Genomic DNA, 18,111 nt, shown 5'->3' with positions numbered 1-18,111 from the left:
CAGCAGCAAGGCCCACAGGGCTGGCTAGCTGGCTAGCCAGCAAGCAGGTAGCAATGAAAGTAGGAATCTTTCTTTTTAACCCTGTAAGGGGGTGGTGCACTGTACCCGAAGATACTGCCATATCGGGTCAATGCATAGGGCGACGGAAGCAAGCTTCGAAATTGGCCCCCGTTCTCAAAAATCCATTTAATATATGGTCCCCAGATAGGGGACGTATCAGATATTAAACTGATAAGAACAGATACTACACTTGATCTTAGCCAAAAGGCCGAGAAGCGATAACCGTGAAAGGGGCGGGCCCAACAAGGTGCCCTTCATGGGCACTATCACTGCTTGCTGTCAGGGAGGCTGCCAGACAATTTTCCATGCACACTCTGGGCTGGGGGGCAGTCAACCACCAGTACACACAGCAGAACCTAAACCCATACCATTATTGCTAAGCAGCAAGACAGGGGCCCATTGCACTCCCATGGGGCCTTTTTAAATGCAATCCATAACCCGGATTTGCCAGGAACCCTTCTTACTCCTCCTACTTGCATGTGACACTGGGCTTAGGATCTGCATAGGAAACACACACACAAGCACACACCTACCTTTGTTGCCTGCAGATGCCTCCTTGGCTGTCCCCAAACGGTATCAAACCAACACCCACGGGAAGCTGTAAGCATAGAGGACATGCCTGCACCCCATTGGACTTACCTGTGTGGGTTAAACCCGGGTTATTTGACAACCTATGGCGGTGATGGTTCTGCTCAGGCAGAGCAGTGCTGATGCTCCTCATAAAGCTGTCGCTGCTGTGAAGGTTCTAGGTGACATCACAAATCCCTATGGTTACATACACAACAAAGCTGGGTTGTTGTTGTTTACACTCTGCAAGGCCTGTGGAAGTGAGTGACATCATAGCACTGTAGTTCTGAGGGTTCTAGATGGATGCAACAATCTCCTGTTGCTTCTATGAAGGCCATAATAGACGACATCACCAAACAGCTCCATAGTCACATACACAGCAAAGGAGAGATGTTGTTTACACCTAGTGATGTCAGTGGTATTGAGTGACATCACAGCACAGTGCTAAGGCTCCTGGGCCTGGACACAGCAGCGGCTGCAATATCTCGACGGAGAATACGTTTATATATATGTGTGTGTGTGCGCGTATATATATATATATATATATATATATATATATATATATATATATTTCTCCGCCGAAATCACTTTTAAACCCATTTCCACCTTTTTTTCCCTTCTCTTCCTCTTACTTTTTTTTCACGTTTTTTTACGTTTTTCTCCTTTTCGCCTCTTTTCTGGGCGTATTATTCTTCTTTTTCTTCTTTTTTTTCGTCTAATGCATACCCCATCAGTGCAGCAATGCTTATTCAATACCGCCAGCAGATGGAGACACTGGGGGATAATTTTCTAAGGATTTATACTGATTTTTCCTGTCTGAATTTGTCGCACAGAAAGTTGCAGGCCAAATATGTGTGACATTTCTGCGACTTTAGCTTCTAGAGCATTTTTACAACATTATACATAGGTGCTGAATACATAAAAAGCGACTGTTCAGCGACAGACAAGTCGCATCGGCTGAAAGTAGGCCAGAATGTCAGTCCATGTTGGAGCAGGTTTAGATACAGTCTAAAGTATAGATCTCAAAGTCTGTGCACAGAATTTAGCAAGGGCCTCGCACCTTCTGATGCATCAGGTAGGTGCACAATAGCATAGCCTAACCCTCTGTACTTTGGTCTATATTGATGCGGGACATAGACAGCCAGCTGATGACCAATCCATTAGTGCAATGGATGGCTGGAAGCATTTGTCTTTGCCTTTGCAATACCACAGAAGCAATGCATGGTCAATGTACAGCAATGACACACCTGTGTGAACAGCCAGGAGACCCCCCCCCCCCCATGTTATGTTACATAGTTACATAGTTAGTACGGTCGAAAAAAGACATATGTCCATCAAGTTCAACCAGGGAATTAAGGGGTAGGGGTGTGGCGCGATATTGGGGAAGGGATGAGATTTTATATTTCTTCATAAGCATTAATCTTATTTTGTCAATTAGGAACATTCAGCACCCACCCGCTATCAAGGCAGCTGCCTATCATGTCATGCCCTACCTGCACAGGTGTGCTGGCTACTCAAATGATCCAATTAAGGAGGCCATTTAGTCAGCAGCAGCAGAAGTCCTGTGCCTGGACGCTCCAACAGCGGCCAGACACAAGCAGAAGCAGAAGCAGCAGAAGCAGCAGCAGCACCACCTTTTGTTTTTTGGCTGCAGCAGCAGCAAGGCCCACAGGGCTGGCTAGCTGGCTAGCCAGCAAGCAGGTAGCAATGAAAGTAGGAATCTTTCTTTTTAACCCTGTAAGGGGGTGGTGCACTGTACCCGAAGATACTGCCATATCGGGTCAATGCATAGGGCGACGGAAGCAAGCTTCGAAATCGGCCCCCGTTCTCAAAAATCCATTTAATATATGGTCCCCAGATAGGGGACGTATCAGATATTAAACTGATAAGAACAGATACTACACTTGATCTTAGCCAAAAGGCCGAGAAGCGATAACCGTGAAAGGGGCGGGCCCAACAAGGTGCCCTTCATGGGCACTATCACTGCTTGCTGTCAGGGAGGCTGCCAGACAATTTTCCATGCACACTCTGGGCTGGGGGGCAGTCAACCACCAGTACACACAGCAGAACCTAAACCCATACCATTATTGCTAAGCAGCAAGACAGGGGCCCATTGCACTCCCACGGGGCCTTTTTAAATGCAATCCATAACCCGGATTTGCCAGGAACCCTTCTTACTCCTCCTACTTGCATGTGACACTGGGCTTAGGATCTGCATAGGAAACACACACACAAGCACACACCTACCTTTGTTGCCTGCAGATGCCTCCTTGGCTGTCCCCAAACGGTATCAAACCAACACCCACGGGAAGCTGTAAGCATAGAGGACATGCCTGCACCCCATTGGACTTACCTGTGTGGGTTAAACCCGGGTTATTTGACAACCTATGGCGGTGATGGTTCTGCTCAGGCAGAGCAGTGCTGATGCTCCTCATAAAGCTGTCGCTGCTGTGAAGGTTCTAGGTGACATCACAAATCCCTATGGTTACATACACAACAAAGCTGGGTTGTTGTTGTTTACACTCTGCAAGGCCTGTGGAAGTGAGTGACATCATAGCACTGTAGTTCTGAGGGTTCTAGATGGATGCAACAATCTCCTGTTGCTTCTATGAAGGCCATAATAGACGACATCACCAAACAGCTCCATAGTCACATACACAGCAAAGGAGAGATGTTGTTTACACCTAGTGATGTCAGTGGTATTGAGTGACATCACAGCACAGTGCTAAGGCTCCTGGGCCTGGACACAGCAGCGGCTGCAATATCTCAACGGAGAATACGTTTATATATATGTGTGTGTGTGCGCGTATATATATATATATATATATATATATATATATATTTCTCCGCCGAAATCACTTTTAAACCCATTTCCACCTTTTTTTCCCTTCTCTTCCTCTTACTTTTTTTTCACGTTTTTTTACGTTTTTCTCCTTTTCGCCTCTTTTCTGGGCGTATTATTCTTCTTTTTCTTCTTTTTTTTCGTCTAATGCATACCCCATCAGTGCAGCAATGCTTATTCAATACCGCCAGCAGATGGAGACACTGGGGGATAATTTTCTAAGGATTTATACTGATTTTTCCTGTCTGAATTTGTCGCACAGAAAGTTGCAGGCCAAATATGTGTGACATTTCTGCGACTTTAGCTTCTAGAGCATTTTTACAACATTATACATAGGTGCTGAATACATAAAAAGCGACTGTTCAGCGACAGACAAGTCGCATCGGCTGAAAGTAGGCCAGAATGTCAGTCCATGTTGGAGCAGGTTTAGATACAGTCTAAAGTATAGATCTCAAAGTCTGTGCACAGAATTTAGCAAGGGCCTCGCACCTTCTGATGCATCAGGTAGGTGCACAATAGCATAGCCTAACCCTCTGTACTTTGGTCTATATTGATGCGGGACATAGACAGCCAGCTGATGACCAATCCATTAGTGCAATGGATGGCTGGAAGCATTTGTCTTTGCCTTTGCAATACCACAGAAGCAATGCATGGTCAATGTACAGCAATGACACACCTGTGTGAACAGCCAGGAGACCCCCCCCCCCATGTTATGTTACATAGTTACATAGTTAGTACGGTCGAAAAAAGACATATGTCCATCAAGTTCAACCAGGGAATTAAGGGGTAGGGGTGTGGCGCGATATTGGGGAAGGGATGAGATTTTATATTTCTTCATAAGCATTAATCTTATTTTGTCAATTAGGAACATTCAGCACCCACCCGCTATCAAGGCAGCTGCCTATCATGTCATGCCCTACCTGCACAGGTGTGCTGGCTACTCAAATGATCCAATTAAGGAGGCCATTTAGTCAGCAGCAGCAGAAGTCCTGTGCCTGGACGCTCCAACAGCGGCCAGACACAAGCAGAAGCAGAAGCAGCAGAAGCAGCAGCAGCACCACCTTTTGTTTTTTGGCTGCAGCAGCAGCAAGGCCCACAGGGCTGGCTAGCTGGCTAGCCAGCAAGCAGGTAGCAATGAAAGTAGGAATCTTTCTTTTTAACCCTGTAAGGGGGTGGTGCACTGTACCCGAAGATACTGCCATATCGGGTCAATGCATAGGGCGACGGAAGCAAGCTTCGAAATCGGCCCCCGTTCTCAAAAATCCATTTAATATATGGTCCCCAGATAGGGGACGTATCAGATATTAAACTGATAAGAACAGATACTACACTTGATCTTAGCCAAAAGGCCGAGAAGCGATAACCGTGAAAGGGGCGGGCCCAACAAGGTGCCCTTCATGGGCACTATCACTGCTTGCTGTCAGGGAGGCTGCCAGACAATTTTCCATGCACACTCTGGGCTGGGGGGCAGTCAACCACCAGTACACACAGCAGAACCTAAACCCATACCATTATTGCTAAGCAGCAAGACAGGGGCCCATTGCACTCCCATGGGGCCTTTTTAAATGCAATCCATAACCCGGATTTGCCAGGAACCCTTCTTACTCCTCCTACTTGCATGTGACACTGGGCTTAGGATCTGCATAGGAAACACACACACAAGCACACACCTACCTTTGTTGCCTGCAGATGCCTCCTTGGCTGTCCCCAAACGGTATCAAACCAACACCCACGGGAAGCTGTAAGCATAGAGGACATGCCTGCACCCCATTGGACTTACCTGTGTGGGTTAAACCCGGGTTATTTGACAACCTATGGCGGTGATGGTTCTGCTCAGGCAGAGCAGTGCTGATGCTCCTCATAAAGCTGTCGCTGCTGTGAAGGTTCTAGGTGACATCACAAATCCCTATGGTTACATACACAACAAAGCTGGGTTGTTGTTGTTTACACTCTGCAAGGCCTGTGGAAGTGAGTGACATCATAGCACTGTAGTTCTGAGGGTTCTAGATGGATGCAACAATCTCCTGTTGCTTCTATGAAGGCCATAATAGACGACATCACCAAACAGCTCCATAGTCACATACACAGCAAAGGAGAGATGTTGTTTACACCTAGTGATGTCAGTGGTATTGAGTGACATCACAGCACAGTGCTAAGGCTCCTGGGCCTGGACACAGCAGCGGCTGCAATATCTCAACGGAGAATACGTTTATATATATGTGTGTGTGTGCGCGTATATATATATATATATATATATATATATATATATATATATATATATATATATTTCTCCGCCGAAATCACTTTTAAACCCATTTCCACCTTTTTTTCCCTTCTCTTCCTCTTACTTTTTTTTCACGTTTTTTTACGTTTTTCTCCTTTTCGCCTCTTTTCTGGGCGTATTATTCTTCTTTTTCTTCTTTTTTTCGTCTAATGCATACCCCATCAGTGCAGCAATGCTTATTCAATACCGCCAGCAGATGGAGACACTGGGGGATAATTTTCTAAGGATTTATACTGATTTTTCCTGTCTGAATTTGTCGCACAGAAAGTTGCAGGCCAAATATGTGTGACATTTCTGCGACTTTAGCTTCTAGAGCATTTTTACAACATTATACATAGGTGCTGAATACATAAAAAGCGACTGTTCAGCGACAGACAAGTCGCATCGGCTGAAAGTAGGCCAGAATGTCAGTCCATGTTGGAGCAGGTTTAGATACAGTCTAAAGTATAGATCTCAAAGTCTGTGCACAGAATTTAGCAAGGGCCTCGCACCTTCTGATGCATCAGGTAGGTGCACAATAGCATAGCCTAACCCTCTGTACTTTGGTCTATATTGATGCGGGACATAGACAGCCAGCTGATGACCAATCCATTAGTGCAATGGATGGCTGGAAGCATTTGTCTTTGCCTTTGCAATACCACAGAAGCAATGCATGGTCAATGTACAGCAATGACACACCTGTGTGAACAGCCAGGAGACCCCCCCCCCCCCATGTTATGTTACATAGTTACATAGTTAGTACGGTCGAAAAAAGACATATGTCCATCAAGTTCAACCAGGGAATTAAGGGGTAGGGGTGTGGCGCGATATTGGGGAAGGGATGAGATTTTATATTTCTTTATAAGCATTAATCTTATTTTGTCAATTAGGAACATTCAGCACCCACCCGCTATCAAGGCAGCTGCCTATCATGTCATGCCCTACCTGCACAGGTGTGCTGGCTACTCAAATGATCCAATTAAGGAGGCCATTTAGTCAGCAGCAGCAGAAGTCCTGTGCCTGGACGCTCCAACAGCGGCCAGACACAAGCAGAAGCAGAAGCAGCAGAAGCAGCAGAAGCAGCAGCAGCACCACCTTTTGCTTTTTGGCTGCAGCAGCAGCAAGGCCCACAGGGCTGGCTAGCCAGCAAGCAGGTAGCAATGAAAGTAGGAATCTTTCTTTTTAACCCTGTAAGGGGGTGGTGCACTGTACCCGAAGATACTGCCATATCGGGTCAATGCATAGGGCGACGGAAGCAAGCTTCGAAATCGGCCCCCGTTCTCAAAAATCCATTTAATATATGGTCCCCAGATAGGGGACGTATCAGATATTAAACTGATAAGAACAGATACTACACTTGATCTTAGCCAAAAGGCCGAGAAGCGATAACCGTGAAAGGGGCGGGCCCAACAAGGTGCCCTTCATGGGCACTATCACTGCTTGCTGTCAGGGAGGCTGCCAGACAATTTTCCATGCACACTCTGGGCTGGGGGGCAGTCAACCACCAGTACACACAGCAGAACCTAAACCCATACCATTATTGCTAAGCAGCAAGACAGGGGCCCATTGCACTCCCACGGGGCCTTTTTAAATGCAATCCATAACCCGGATTTGCCAGGAACCCTTCTTACTCCTCCTACTTGCATGTGACACTGGGCTTAGGATCTGCATAGGAAACACACACACAAGCACACACCTACCTTTGTTGCCTGCAGATGCCTCCTTGGCTGTCCCCAAACGGTATCAAACCAACACCCACGGGAAGCTGTAAGCATAGAGGACATGCCTGCACCCCATTGGACTTACCTGTGTGGGTTAAACCCGGGTTATTTGACAACCTATGGCGGTGATGTTTCTGCTCAGGCAGAGCAGTGCTGATGCTCCTCATAAAGCTGTCGCTGCTGTGAAGGTTCTAGGTGACATCACAAATCCCTATGGTTACATACACAACAAAGCTGGGTTGTTGTTGTTTACACTCTGCAAGGCCTGTGGAAGTGAGTGACATCATAGCACTGTAGTTCTGAGGGTTCTAGATGGATGCAACAATCTCCTGTTGCTTCTATGAAGGCCATAATAGACGACATCACCAAACAGCTCCATAGTCACATACACAGCAAAGGAGAGATGTTGTTTACACCTAGTGATGTCAGTGGTATTGAGTGACATCACAGCACAGTGCTAAGGCTCCTGGGCCTGGACACAGCAGCGGCTGCAATATCTCAACGGAGAATACGTTTATATATATGTGTGTGTGTGCGCGTATATATATATATATATATATATATATATATATATATATATATATTTCTCCGCCGAAATCACTTTTAAACCCATTTCCACCTTTTTTTCCCTTCTCTTCCTCTTACTTTTTTTTCACGTTTTTTTACGTTTTTCTCCTTTTCGCCTCTTTTCTGGGCGTATTCTTCTTCTTTTTCTTCTTTTTTTTCGTCTAATGCATACCCCATCAGTGCAGCAATGCTTATTCAATACCGCCAGCAGATGGAGACACTGGGGGATAATTTTCTAAGGATTTATACTGATTTTTCCTGTCTGAATTTGTCGCACAGAAAGTTGCAGGCCAAATATGTGTGACATTTCTGCGACTTTAGCTTCTAGACCATTTTTACAACATTATACATAGGTGCTGAATACATAAAAAGCGACTGTTCAGCGACAGACAAGTCGCATCGGCTGAAAGTAGGCCAGAATGTCAGTCCATGTTGGAGCAGGTTTAGATACAGTCTAAAGTATAGATCTCAAAGTCTGTGCACAGAATTTAGCAAGGGCCTCGCACCTTCTGATGCATCAGGTAGGTGCACAATAGCATAGCCTAACCCTCTGTACTTTGGTCTATATTGATGCGGGACATAGACAGCCAGCTGATGACCAATCCATTAGTGCAATGGATGGCTGGAAGCATTTGTCTTTGCCTTTGCAATACCACAGAAGCAATGCATGGTCAATGTACAGCAATGACACACCTGTGTGAACAGCCAGGAGACCCCCCCCCCCCCATGTTATGTTACATAGTTACATAGTTAGTACGGTCGAAAAAAGACATATGTCCATCAAGTTCAACCAGGGAATTAAGGGGTAGGGGTGTGGCGCGATATTGGGGAAGGGATGAGATTTTATATTTCTTCATAAGCATTAATCTTATTTTGTCAATTAGGAACATTCAGCACCCACCCGCTATCAAGGCAGCTGCCTATCATGTCATGCCCTACCTGCACAGGTGTGCTGGCTACTCAAATGATCCAATTAAGGAGGCCATTTAGTCAGCAGCAGCAGAAGTCCTGTGCCTGGACGCTCCAACAGCGGCCAGACACAAGCAGAAGCAGAAGCAGCAGAAGCAGCAGCAGCACCACCTTTTGTTTTTTGGCTGCAGCAGCAGCAAGGCCCACAGGGCTGGCTAGCTGGCTAGCCAGCAAGCAGGTAGCAATGAAAGTAGGAATCTTTCTTTTTAACCCTGTAAGGGGGTGGTGCACTGTACCCGAAGATACTGCCATATCGGGTCAATGCATAGGGCGACGGAAGCAAGCTTCGAAATCGGCCCCCGTTCTCAAAAATCCATTTAATATATGGTCCCCAGATAGGGGACGTATCAGATATTAAACTGATAAGAACAGATACTACACTTGATCTTAGCCAAAAGGCCGAGAAGCGATAACCGTGAAAGGGGCGGGCCCAACAAGGTGCCCTTCATGGGCACTATCACTGCTTGCTGTCAGGGAGGCTGCCAGACAATTTTCCATGCACACTCTGGGCTGGGGGGCAGTCAACCACCAGTACACACAGCAGAACCTAAACCCATACCATTATTGCTAAGCAGCAAGACAGGGGCCCATTGCACTCCCACGGGGCCTTTTTAAATGCAATCCATAACCCGGATTTGCCAGGAACCCTTCTTACTCCTCCTACTTGCATGTGACACTGGGCTTAGGATCTGCATAGGAAACACACACACAAGCACACACCTACCTTTGTTGCCTGCAGATGCCTCCTTGGCTGTCCCCAAACGGTATCAAACCAACACCCACGGGAAGCTGTAAGCATAGAGGACATGCCTGCACCCCATTGGACTTACCTGTGTGGGTTAAACCCGGGTTATTTGACAACCTATGGCGGTGATGGTTCTGCTCAGGCAGAGCAGTGCTGATGCTCCTCATAAAGCTGTCGCTGCTGTGAAGGTTCTAGGTGACATCACAAATCCCTATGGTTACATACACAACAAAGCTGGGTTGTTGTTGTTTACACTCTGCAAGGCCTGTGGAAGTGAGTGACATCATAGCACTGTAGTTCTGAGGGTTCTAGATGGATGCAACAATCTCCTGTTGCTTCTATGAAGGCCATAATAGACGACATCACCAAACAGCTCCATAGTCACATACACAGCAAAGGAGAGATGTTGTTTACACCTAGTGATGTCAGTGGTATTGAGTGACATCACAGCACAGTGCTAAGGCTCCTGGGCCTGGACACAGCAGCGGCTGCAATATCTCAACGGAGAATACGTTTATATATATGTGTGTGTGTGCGCGTATATATATATATATATATATATATATATATATATATATATATATTTCTCCGCCGAAATCACTTTTAAACCCATTTCCACCTTTTTTTCCCTTCTCTTCCTCTTACTTTTTTTTCACGTTTTTTTACGTTTTTCTCCTTTTCGCCTCTTTTCTGGGCGTATTATTCTTCTTTTTCTTCTTTTTTTTCGTCTAATGCATACCCCATCAGTGCAGCAATGCTTATTCAATACCGCCAGCAGATGGAGACACTGGGGGATAATTTTCTAAGGATTTATACTGATTTTTCCTGTCTGAATTTGTCGCACAGAAAGTTGCAGGCCAAATATGTGTGACATTTCTGCGACTTTAGCTTCTAGAGCATTTTTACAACATTATACATAGGTGCTGAATACATAAAAAGCGACTGTTCAGCGACAGACAAGTCGCATCGGCTGAAAGTAGGCCAGAATGTCAGTCCATGTTGGAGCAGGTTTAGATACAGTCTAAAGTATAGATCTCAAAGTCTGTGCACAGAATTTAGCAAGGGCCTCGCACCTTCTGATGCATCAGGTAGGTGCACAATAGCATAGCCTAACCCTCTGTACTTTGGTCTATATTGATGCGGGACATAGACAGCCAGCTGATGACCAATCCATTAGTGCAATGGATGGCTGGAAGCATTTGTCTTTGCCTTTGCAATACCACAGAAGCAATGCATGGTCAATGTACAGCAATGACACACCTGTGTGAACAGCCAGGAGACCCCCCCCCCCCCCATGTTATGTTACATAGTTACATAGTTAGTACGGTCGAAAAAAGACATATGTCCATCAAGTTCAACCAGGGAATTAAGGGGTAGGGGTGTGGCGCGATATTGGGGAAGGGATGAGATTTTATATTTCTTCATAAGCATTAATCTTATTTTGTCAATTAGGAACATTCAGCACCCACCCGCTATCAAGGCAGCTGCCTATCATGTCATGCCCTACCTGCACAGGTGTGCTGGCTACTCAAATGATCCAATTAAGGAGGCCATTTAGTCAGCAGCAGCAGAAGTCCTGTGCCTGGACGCTCCAACAGCGGCCAGACACAAGCAGAAGCAGAAGCAGCAGAAGCAGCAGCAGCACCACCTTTTGTTTTTTGGCTGCAGCAGCAGCAAGGCCCACAAAGCTGGCTAGCTGGCTAGCCGGCAAGCAGGTAGCAATGAAAGTAGGAATCTTTCTTTTTAACCCTGTAAGGGGGTGGTGCACTGTACCCGAAGATACTGCCATATCGGGTCAATGCATAGGGCGACGGAAGCAAGCTTCGAAATCGGCCCCCGTTCTCAAAAATCCATTTAATATATGGTCCCCAGATAGGGGACGTATCAGATATTAAACTGATAAGAACAGATACTACACTTGATCTTAGCCAAAAGGCCGAGAAGCGATAACCGTGAAAGGGGCGGGCCCAACAAGGTGCCCTTCATGGGCACTATCACTGCTTGCTGTCAGGGAGGCTGCCAGACAATTTTCCATGCACACTCTGGGCTGGGGGGCAGTCAACCACCAGTACACACAGCAGAACCTAAACCCATACCATTATTGCTAAGCAGCAAGACAGGGGCCCATTGCACTCCCACGGGGCCTTTTTAAATGCAATCCATAACCCGGATTTGCCAGGAACCCTTCTTACTCCTCCTACTTGCATGTGACACTGGGCTTAGGATCTGCATAGGAAACACACACACAAGCACACACCTACCTTTGTTGCCTGCAGATGCCTCCTTGGCTGTCCCCAAACGGTATCAAACCAACACCCACGGGAAGCTGTAAGCATAGAGGACATGCCTGCACCCCATTGGACTTACCTGTGTGGGTTAAACCCGGGTTATTTGACAACCTATGGCGGTGATGTTTCTGCTCAGGCAGAGCAGTGCTGATGCTCCTCATAAAGCTGTCGCTGCTGTGAAGGTTCTAGGTGACATCACAAATCCCTATGGTTACATACACAACAAAGCTGGGTTGTTGTTGTTTACACTCTGCAAGGCCTGTGGAAGTGAGTGACATCATAGCACTGTAGTTCTGAGGGTTCTAGATGGATGCAACAATCTCCTGTTGCTTCTATGAAGGCCATAATAGACGACATCACCAAACAGCTCCATAGTCACATACACAGCAAAGGAGAGATGTTGTTTACACCTAGTGATGTCAGTGGTATTGAGTGACATCACAGCACAGTGCTAAGGCTCCTGGGCCTGGACACAGCAGCGGCTGCAATATCTCAACGGAGAATACGTTTATATATATGTGTGTGTGTGCGCGTATATATATATATATATATATATATATATATATATATATATATATATATATTTCTCCGCCGAAATCACTTTTAAACCCATTTCCACCTTTTTTTCCCTTCTCTTCCTCTTACTTTTTTTTCACGTTTTTTTACGTTTTTCTCCTTTTCGCCTCTTTTCTGGGCGTATTCTTCTTCTTTTTCTTCTTTTTTTTCGTCTAATGCATACCCCATCAGTGCAGCAATGCTTATTCAATACCGCCAGCAGATGGAGACACTGGGGGATAATTTTCTAAGGATTTATACTGATTTTTCCTGTCTGAATTTGTCGCACAGAAAGTTGCAGGCCAAATATGTGTGACATTTCTGCGACTTTAGCTTCTAGACCATTTTTACAACATTATACATAGGTGCTGAATACATAAAAAGCGACTGTTCAGCGACAGACAAGTCGCATCGGCTGAAAGTAGGCCAGAATGTCAGTCCATGTTGGAGCAGGTTTAGATACAGTCTAAAGTATAGATCTCAAAGTCTGTGCACAGAATTTAGCAAGGGCCTCGCACCTTCTGATGCATCAGGTAGGTGCACAATAGCATAGCCTAACCCTCTGTACTTTGGTCTATATTGATGCGGGACATAGACAGCCAGCTGATGACCAATCCATTAGTGCAATGGATGGCTGGAAGCATTTGTCTTTGCCTTTGCAATACCACAGAAGCAATGCATGGTCAATGTACAGCAATGACACACCTGTGTGAACAGCCAGGAGACCCCCCCCCCCCCATGTTATGTTACATAGTTACATAGTTAGTACGGTCGAAAAAAGACATATGTCCATCAAGTTCAACCAGGGAATTAAGGGGTAGGGGTGTGGCGCGATATTGGGGAAGGGATGAGATTTTATATTTCTTCATAAGCATTAATCTTATTTTGTCAATTAGGAACATTCAGCACCCACCCGCTATCAAGGCAGCTGCCTATCATGTCATGCCCTACCTGCACAGGTGTGCTGGCTACTCAAATGATCCAATTAAGGAGGCCATTTAGTCAGCAGCAGCAGAAGTCCTGTGCCTGGACGCTCCAACAGCGGCCAGACACAAGCAGAAGCAGCAGAAGCAGCAGCAGCACCACCTTTTGTTTTTTGGCTGCAGCAGCAGCAAGGCCCACAGGGCTGGCTAGCTGGCTAGCCAGCAAGCAGGTAGCAATGAAAGTAGGAATCTTTCTTTTTAACCCTGTAAGGGGGTGGTGCACTGTACCCGAAGATACTGCCATATCGGGTCAATGCATAGGGCGACGGAAGCAAGCTTCGAAATCGGCCCCCGTTCTCAAAAATCCATTTAATATATGGTCCCCAGATAGGGGACGTATCAGATATTAAACTGATAAGAACAGATACTACACTTGATCTTAGCCAAAAGGCCGAGAAGCGATAACCGTGAAAGGGGCGGGCCCAACAAGGTGCCCTTCATGGGCACTATCACTGCTTGCTGTCAGGGAGGCTGCCAGACAATTTTCCATGCACACTCTGGGCTGGGGGGCAGTCAACCACCAGTACACACAGCAGAACCTAAACCCATACCATTATTGCTAAGCAGCAAGACAGGGGCCCATTGCACTCCCACGGGGCCTTTTTAAATGCAATCCATAACCCGGATTTGCCAGGAACCCTTCTTACTCCTCCTACTTGCATGTGACACTGGGCTTAGGATCTGCATAGGAAACACACACACAAGCACACACCTACCTTTGTTGCCTGCAGATGCCTCCTTGGCTGTCCCCAAACGGTAACAAACCAACACCCACGGGAAGCTGTAAGCATAGAGGACATGCCTGCACCCCATTGGACTTACCTGTGTGGGTTAAACCCGGGTTATTTGACAACCTATGGCGGTGATGGTTCTGCTCAGGCAGAGCAGTGCTGATGCTCCTCATAAAGCTGTCGCTGCTGTGAAGGTTCTAGGTGACATCACAAATCCCTATGGTTACATACACAACAAAGCTGGGTTGTTGTTGTTTACACTCTGCAAGGCCTGTGGAAGTGAGTGACATCATAGCACTGTAGTTCTGAGGGTTCTAGATGGATGCAACAATCTCCTGTTGCTTCTATGAAGGCCATAATAGACGACATCACCAAACAGCTCCATAGTCACATACACAGCAAAGGAGAGATGTTGTTTACACCTAGTGATGTCAGTGGTATTGAGTGACATCACAGCACAGTGCTAAGGCTCCTGGGCCTGGACACAGCAGCGGCTGCAATATCTCAACGGAGAATACGTTTATATATATGTGTGTGTGTGCGCGTATATATATATATATATATATATATATATATATATATATATATATATATTTCTCCGCCGAAATCACTTTTAAACCCATTTCCACCTTTTTTTCCCTTCTCTTCCTCTTACTTTTTTTTCACGTTTTTTTACGTTTTTCTCCTTTTCGCCTCTTTTCTGGGCGTATTATTCTTCTTTTTCTTCTTTTTTTTCGTCTAATGCATACCCCATCAGTGCAGCAATGCTTATTCAATACCGCCAGCAGATGGAGACACTGGGGGATAATTTTCTAAGGATTTATACTGATTTTTCCTGTCTGAATTTGTCGCACAGAAAGTTGCAGGCCAAATATGTGTGACATTTCTGCGACTTTAGCTTCTAGAGCATTTTTACAACATTAGACATAGGTGCTGAATACATAAAAAGCGACTGTTCAGCGACAGACAAGTCGCATCGGCTGAAAGTAGGCCAGAATGTCAGTCCATGTTGGAGCAGGTTTAGATACAGTCTAAAGTATAGATCTCAAAGTCTGTGCACAGAATTTAGCAAGGGCCTCGCACCTTCTGATGCATCAGGTAGGTGCACAATAGCATAGCCTAACCCTCTGTACTTTGGTCTATATTGATGCGGGACATAGACAGCCAGCTGATGACCAATCCATTAGTGCAATGGATGGCTGGAAGCATTTGTCTTTGCCTTTGCAATACCACAGAAGCAATGCATGGTCAATGTACAGCAATGACACACCTGTGTGAACAGCCAGGAGACCCCCCCCCCCCCCCATGTTATGTTACATAGTTACATAGTTAGTACGGTCGAAAAAAGACATATGTCCATCAAGTTCAACCAGGGAATTAAGGGGTAGGGGTGTGGCGCGATATTGGGGAAGGGATGAGATTTTATATTTCTTCATAAGCATTAATCTTATTTTGTCAATTAGGAACATTCAGCACCCACCCGCTATCAAGGCAGCTGCCTATCATGTCATGCCCTACCTGCACAGGTGTGCTGGCTACTCAAATGATCCAATTAAGGAGGCCATTTAGTCAGCAGCAGCAGAAGTCCTGTGCCTGGACGCTCCAACAGCGGCCAGACACAAGCAGAAGCAGAAGCAGCAGAAGCAGCAGCAGCACCACCTTTTGTTTTTTGGCTGCAGCAGCAGCAAGGCCCACAGGGCTGGCTAGCTGGCTAGCCAGCAAGCAGGTAGCAATGAAAGTAGGAATCTTTCTTTTTAACCCTGTAAGGGGGTGGTGCACTGTACCCGAAGATACTGCCATATCGGGTCAATGCATAGGGCGACAGAAGCAAGCTTCGAAATCGGCCCCCGTTCTCAAAAATCCATTTAATATATGGTCCCCAGATAGGGGACGTATCAGATATTAAACTGATAAGAACAGATACTACACTTGATCTTAGCCAAAAGGCCGAGAAGCGATAACCGTGAAAGGGGCAGGCCCAACAAGGTGCCCTTCATGGGCACTATCACTGCTTGCTGTCAGGGAGGCTGCCAGACAATTTTCCATGCACACTCTGGGCTGGGGGGCAGTCAACCACCAGTACACACAGCAGAACCTAAACCCATACCATTATTGCTAAGCAGCAAGACAGGGGCCCATTGCACTCCCACGGGGCCTTTTTAAATGCAATCCATAACCCGGATTTGCCAGGAACCCTTCTTACTCCTCCTACTTGCATGTGACACTGGGCTTAGGATCTGCATAGGAAACACACACACAAGCACACACCTACCTTTGTTGCCTGCAGATGCCTCCTTGGCTGTCCCCAAACGGTATCAAACCAACACCCACGGGAAGCTGTAAGCATAGAGGACATGCCTGCACCCCATTGGACTTACCTGTGTGGGTTAAACCCGGGTTATTTGACAACCTATGGCGGTGATGGTTCTGCTCAGGCAGAGCAGTGCTGATGCTCCTCATAAAGCTGTCGCTGCTGTGAAGGTTCTAGGTGACATCACAAATCCCTATGGTTACATACACAACAAAGCTGGGTTGTTGTTGTTTACACTCTGCAAGGCCTGTGGAAGTGAGTGACATCATAGCACTGTAGTTCTGAGGGTTCTAGATGGATGCAACAATCTCCTGTTGCTTCTATGAAGGCCATAATAGACGACATCACCAAACAGCTCCATAGTCACATACACAGCAAAGGAGAGATGTTGTTTACACCTAGTGATGTCAGTGGTATTGAGTGACATCACAGCACAGTGCTAAGGCTCCTGGGCCTGGACACAGCAGCGGCTGCAATATCTCAACGGAGAATACGTTTATATATATGTGTGTGTGTGCGCGTATATATATATATATATATATATATATATATATATATATATATTTCTCCGCCGAAATCACTTTTAAACCCATTTCCACCTTTTTTTCCCTTCTCTTCCTCTTACTTTTTTTTCACGTTTTTTTACGTTTTTCTCCTTTTCGCCTCTTTTCTGGGCGTATTATTCTTCTTTTTCTTCTTTTTTTTCGTCTAATGCATACCCCATCAGTGCAGCAATGCTTATTCAATACCGCCAGCAGATGGAGACACTGGGGGATAATTTTCTAAGGATTTATACTGATTTTTCCTGTCTGAATTTGTCGCACAGAAAGTTGCAGGCCAAATATGTGTGACATTTCTGCGACTTTAGCTTCTAGAGCATTTTTACAACATTATACATAGGTGCTGAATACATAAAAAGCGACTGTTCAGCGACAGACAAGTCGCATCGGCTGAAAGTAGGCCAGAATGTCAGTCCATGTTGGAGCAGGTTTAGATACAGTCTAAAGTATAGATCTCAAAGTCTGTGCACAGAATTTAGCAAGGGCCTCGCACCTTCTGATGCATCAGGTAGGTGCACAATAGCATAGCCTAACCCTCTGTACTTTGGTCTATATTGATGCGGGACATAGACAGCCAGCTGATGACCAATCCATTAGTGCAATGGATGGCTGGAAGCATTTGTCTTTGCCTTTGCAATACCACAGAAGCAATGCATGGTCAATGTACAGCAATGACACACCTGTGTGAACAGCCAGGAGACCCCCCCCCCCCCATGTTATGTTACATAGTTACATAGTTAGTACGGTCGAAAAAAGACATATGTCCATCAAGTTCAACCAGGGAATTAAGGGGTAGGGGTGTGGCGCGATATTGGGGAAGGGATGAGATTTTATATTTCTTCATAAGCATTAATCTTATTTTGTCAATTAGGAACATTCAGCACCCACCCGCTATCAAGGCAGCTGCCTATCATGTCATGCCCTACCTGCACAGGTGTGCTGGCTACTC

General features: G+C 45.9%; 8 non-coding genes across 8 annotated transcripts; all 8 read right to left on the bottom strand.

Moving 5' to 3' along the window:
* Positions 1 to 89: 89 nt before the first annotated feature.
* Positions 90 to 280, bottom strand: LOC130339239 (U2 spliceosomal RNA). Its single transcript, XR_008879646.1, has one exon. It is a non-coding gene; the product is annotated as a U2 spliceosomal RNA (small nuclear RNA).
* A 2,090-nt stretch (positions 281 to 2,370) lies between these two features.
* Positions 2,371 to 2,561, bottom strand: LOC130339240 (U2 spliceosomal RNA). The gene has a single exon (XR_008879647.1). It is a non-coding gene; the product is annotated as a U2 spliceosomal RNA (small nuclear RNA).
* A 2,078-nt stretch (positions 2,562 to 4,639) lies between these two features.
* On the bottom strand, positions 4,640 to 4,830 carry LOC130339346 (U2 spliceosomal RNA). The gene has a single exon (XR_008879733.1). It is a non-coding gene; the product is annotated as a U2 spliceosomal RNA (small nuclear RNA).
* Positions 4,831 to 6,928: 2,098 nt separating this feature from the next.
* On the bottom strand, positions 6,929 to 7,119 carry LOC130339345 (U2 spliceosomal RNA). Its single transcript, XR_008879732.1, has one exon. It is a non-coding gene; the product is annotated as a U2 spliceosomal RNA (small nuclear RNA).
* Positions 7,120 to 9,209: 2,090 nt separating this feature from the next.
* On the bottom strand, positions 9,210 to 9,400 carry LOC130339344 (U2 spliceosomal RNA). The gene has a single exon (XR_008879731.1). It is a non-coding gene; the product is annotated as a U2 spliceosomal RNA (small nuclear RNA).
* Positions 9,401 to 11,491: 2,091 nt separating this feature from the next.
* LOC130339343 (U2 spliceosomal RNA) lies at positions 11,492 to 11,682 on the bottom strand. Its single transcript, XR_008879730.1, has one exon. It is a non-coding gene; the product is annotated as a U2 spliceosomal RNA (small nuclear RNA).
* Positions 11,683 to 13,772: 2,090 nt separating this feature from the next.
* LOC130339342 (U2 spliceosomal RNA) lies at positions 13,773 to 13,963 on the bottom strand. Its single transcript, XR_008879729.1, has one exon. It is a non-coding gene; the product is annotated as a U2 spliceosomal RNA (small nuclear RNA).
* Positions 13,964 to 16,059: 2,096 nt separating this feature from the next.
* Positions 16,060 to 16,250, bottom strand: LOC130339258 (U2 spliceosomal RNA). Its single transcript, XR_008879663.1, has one exon. It is a non-coding gene; the product is annotated as a U2 spliceosomal RNA (small nuclear RNA).
* Between the last annotated feature and the right edge of the window lie 1,861 nt (positions 16,251 to 18,111).

Source organism: Hyla sarda, unplaced genomic scaffold (genome assembly GCF_029499605.1).
Source record: "Hyla sarda isolate aHylSar1 unplaced genomic scaffold, aHylSar1.hap1 scaffold_540, whole genome shotgun sequence".
Classification (NCBI taxonomy): Eukaryota; Metazoa; Chordata; class Amphibia; order Anura; family Hylidae; genus Hyla; species Hyla sarda.
Note: the sequence above shows the minus strand (reverse complement) of the source record. Positions and strands in the feature narration are given on the sequence as shown.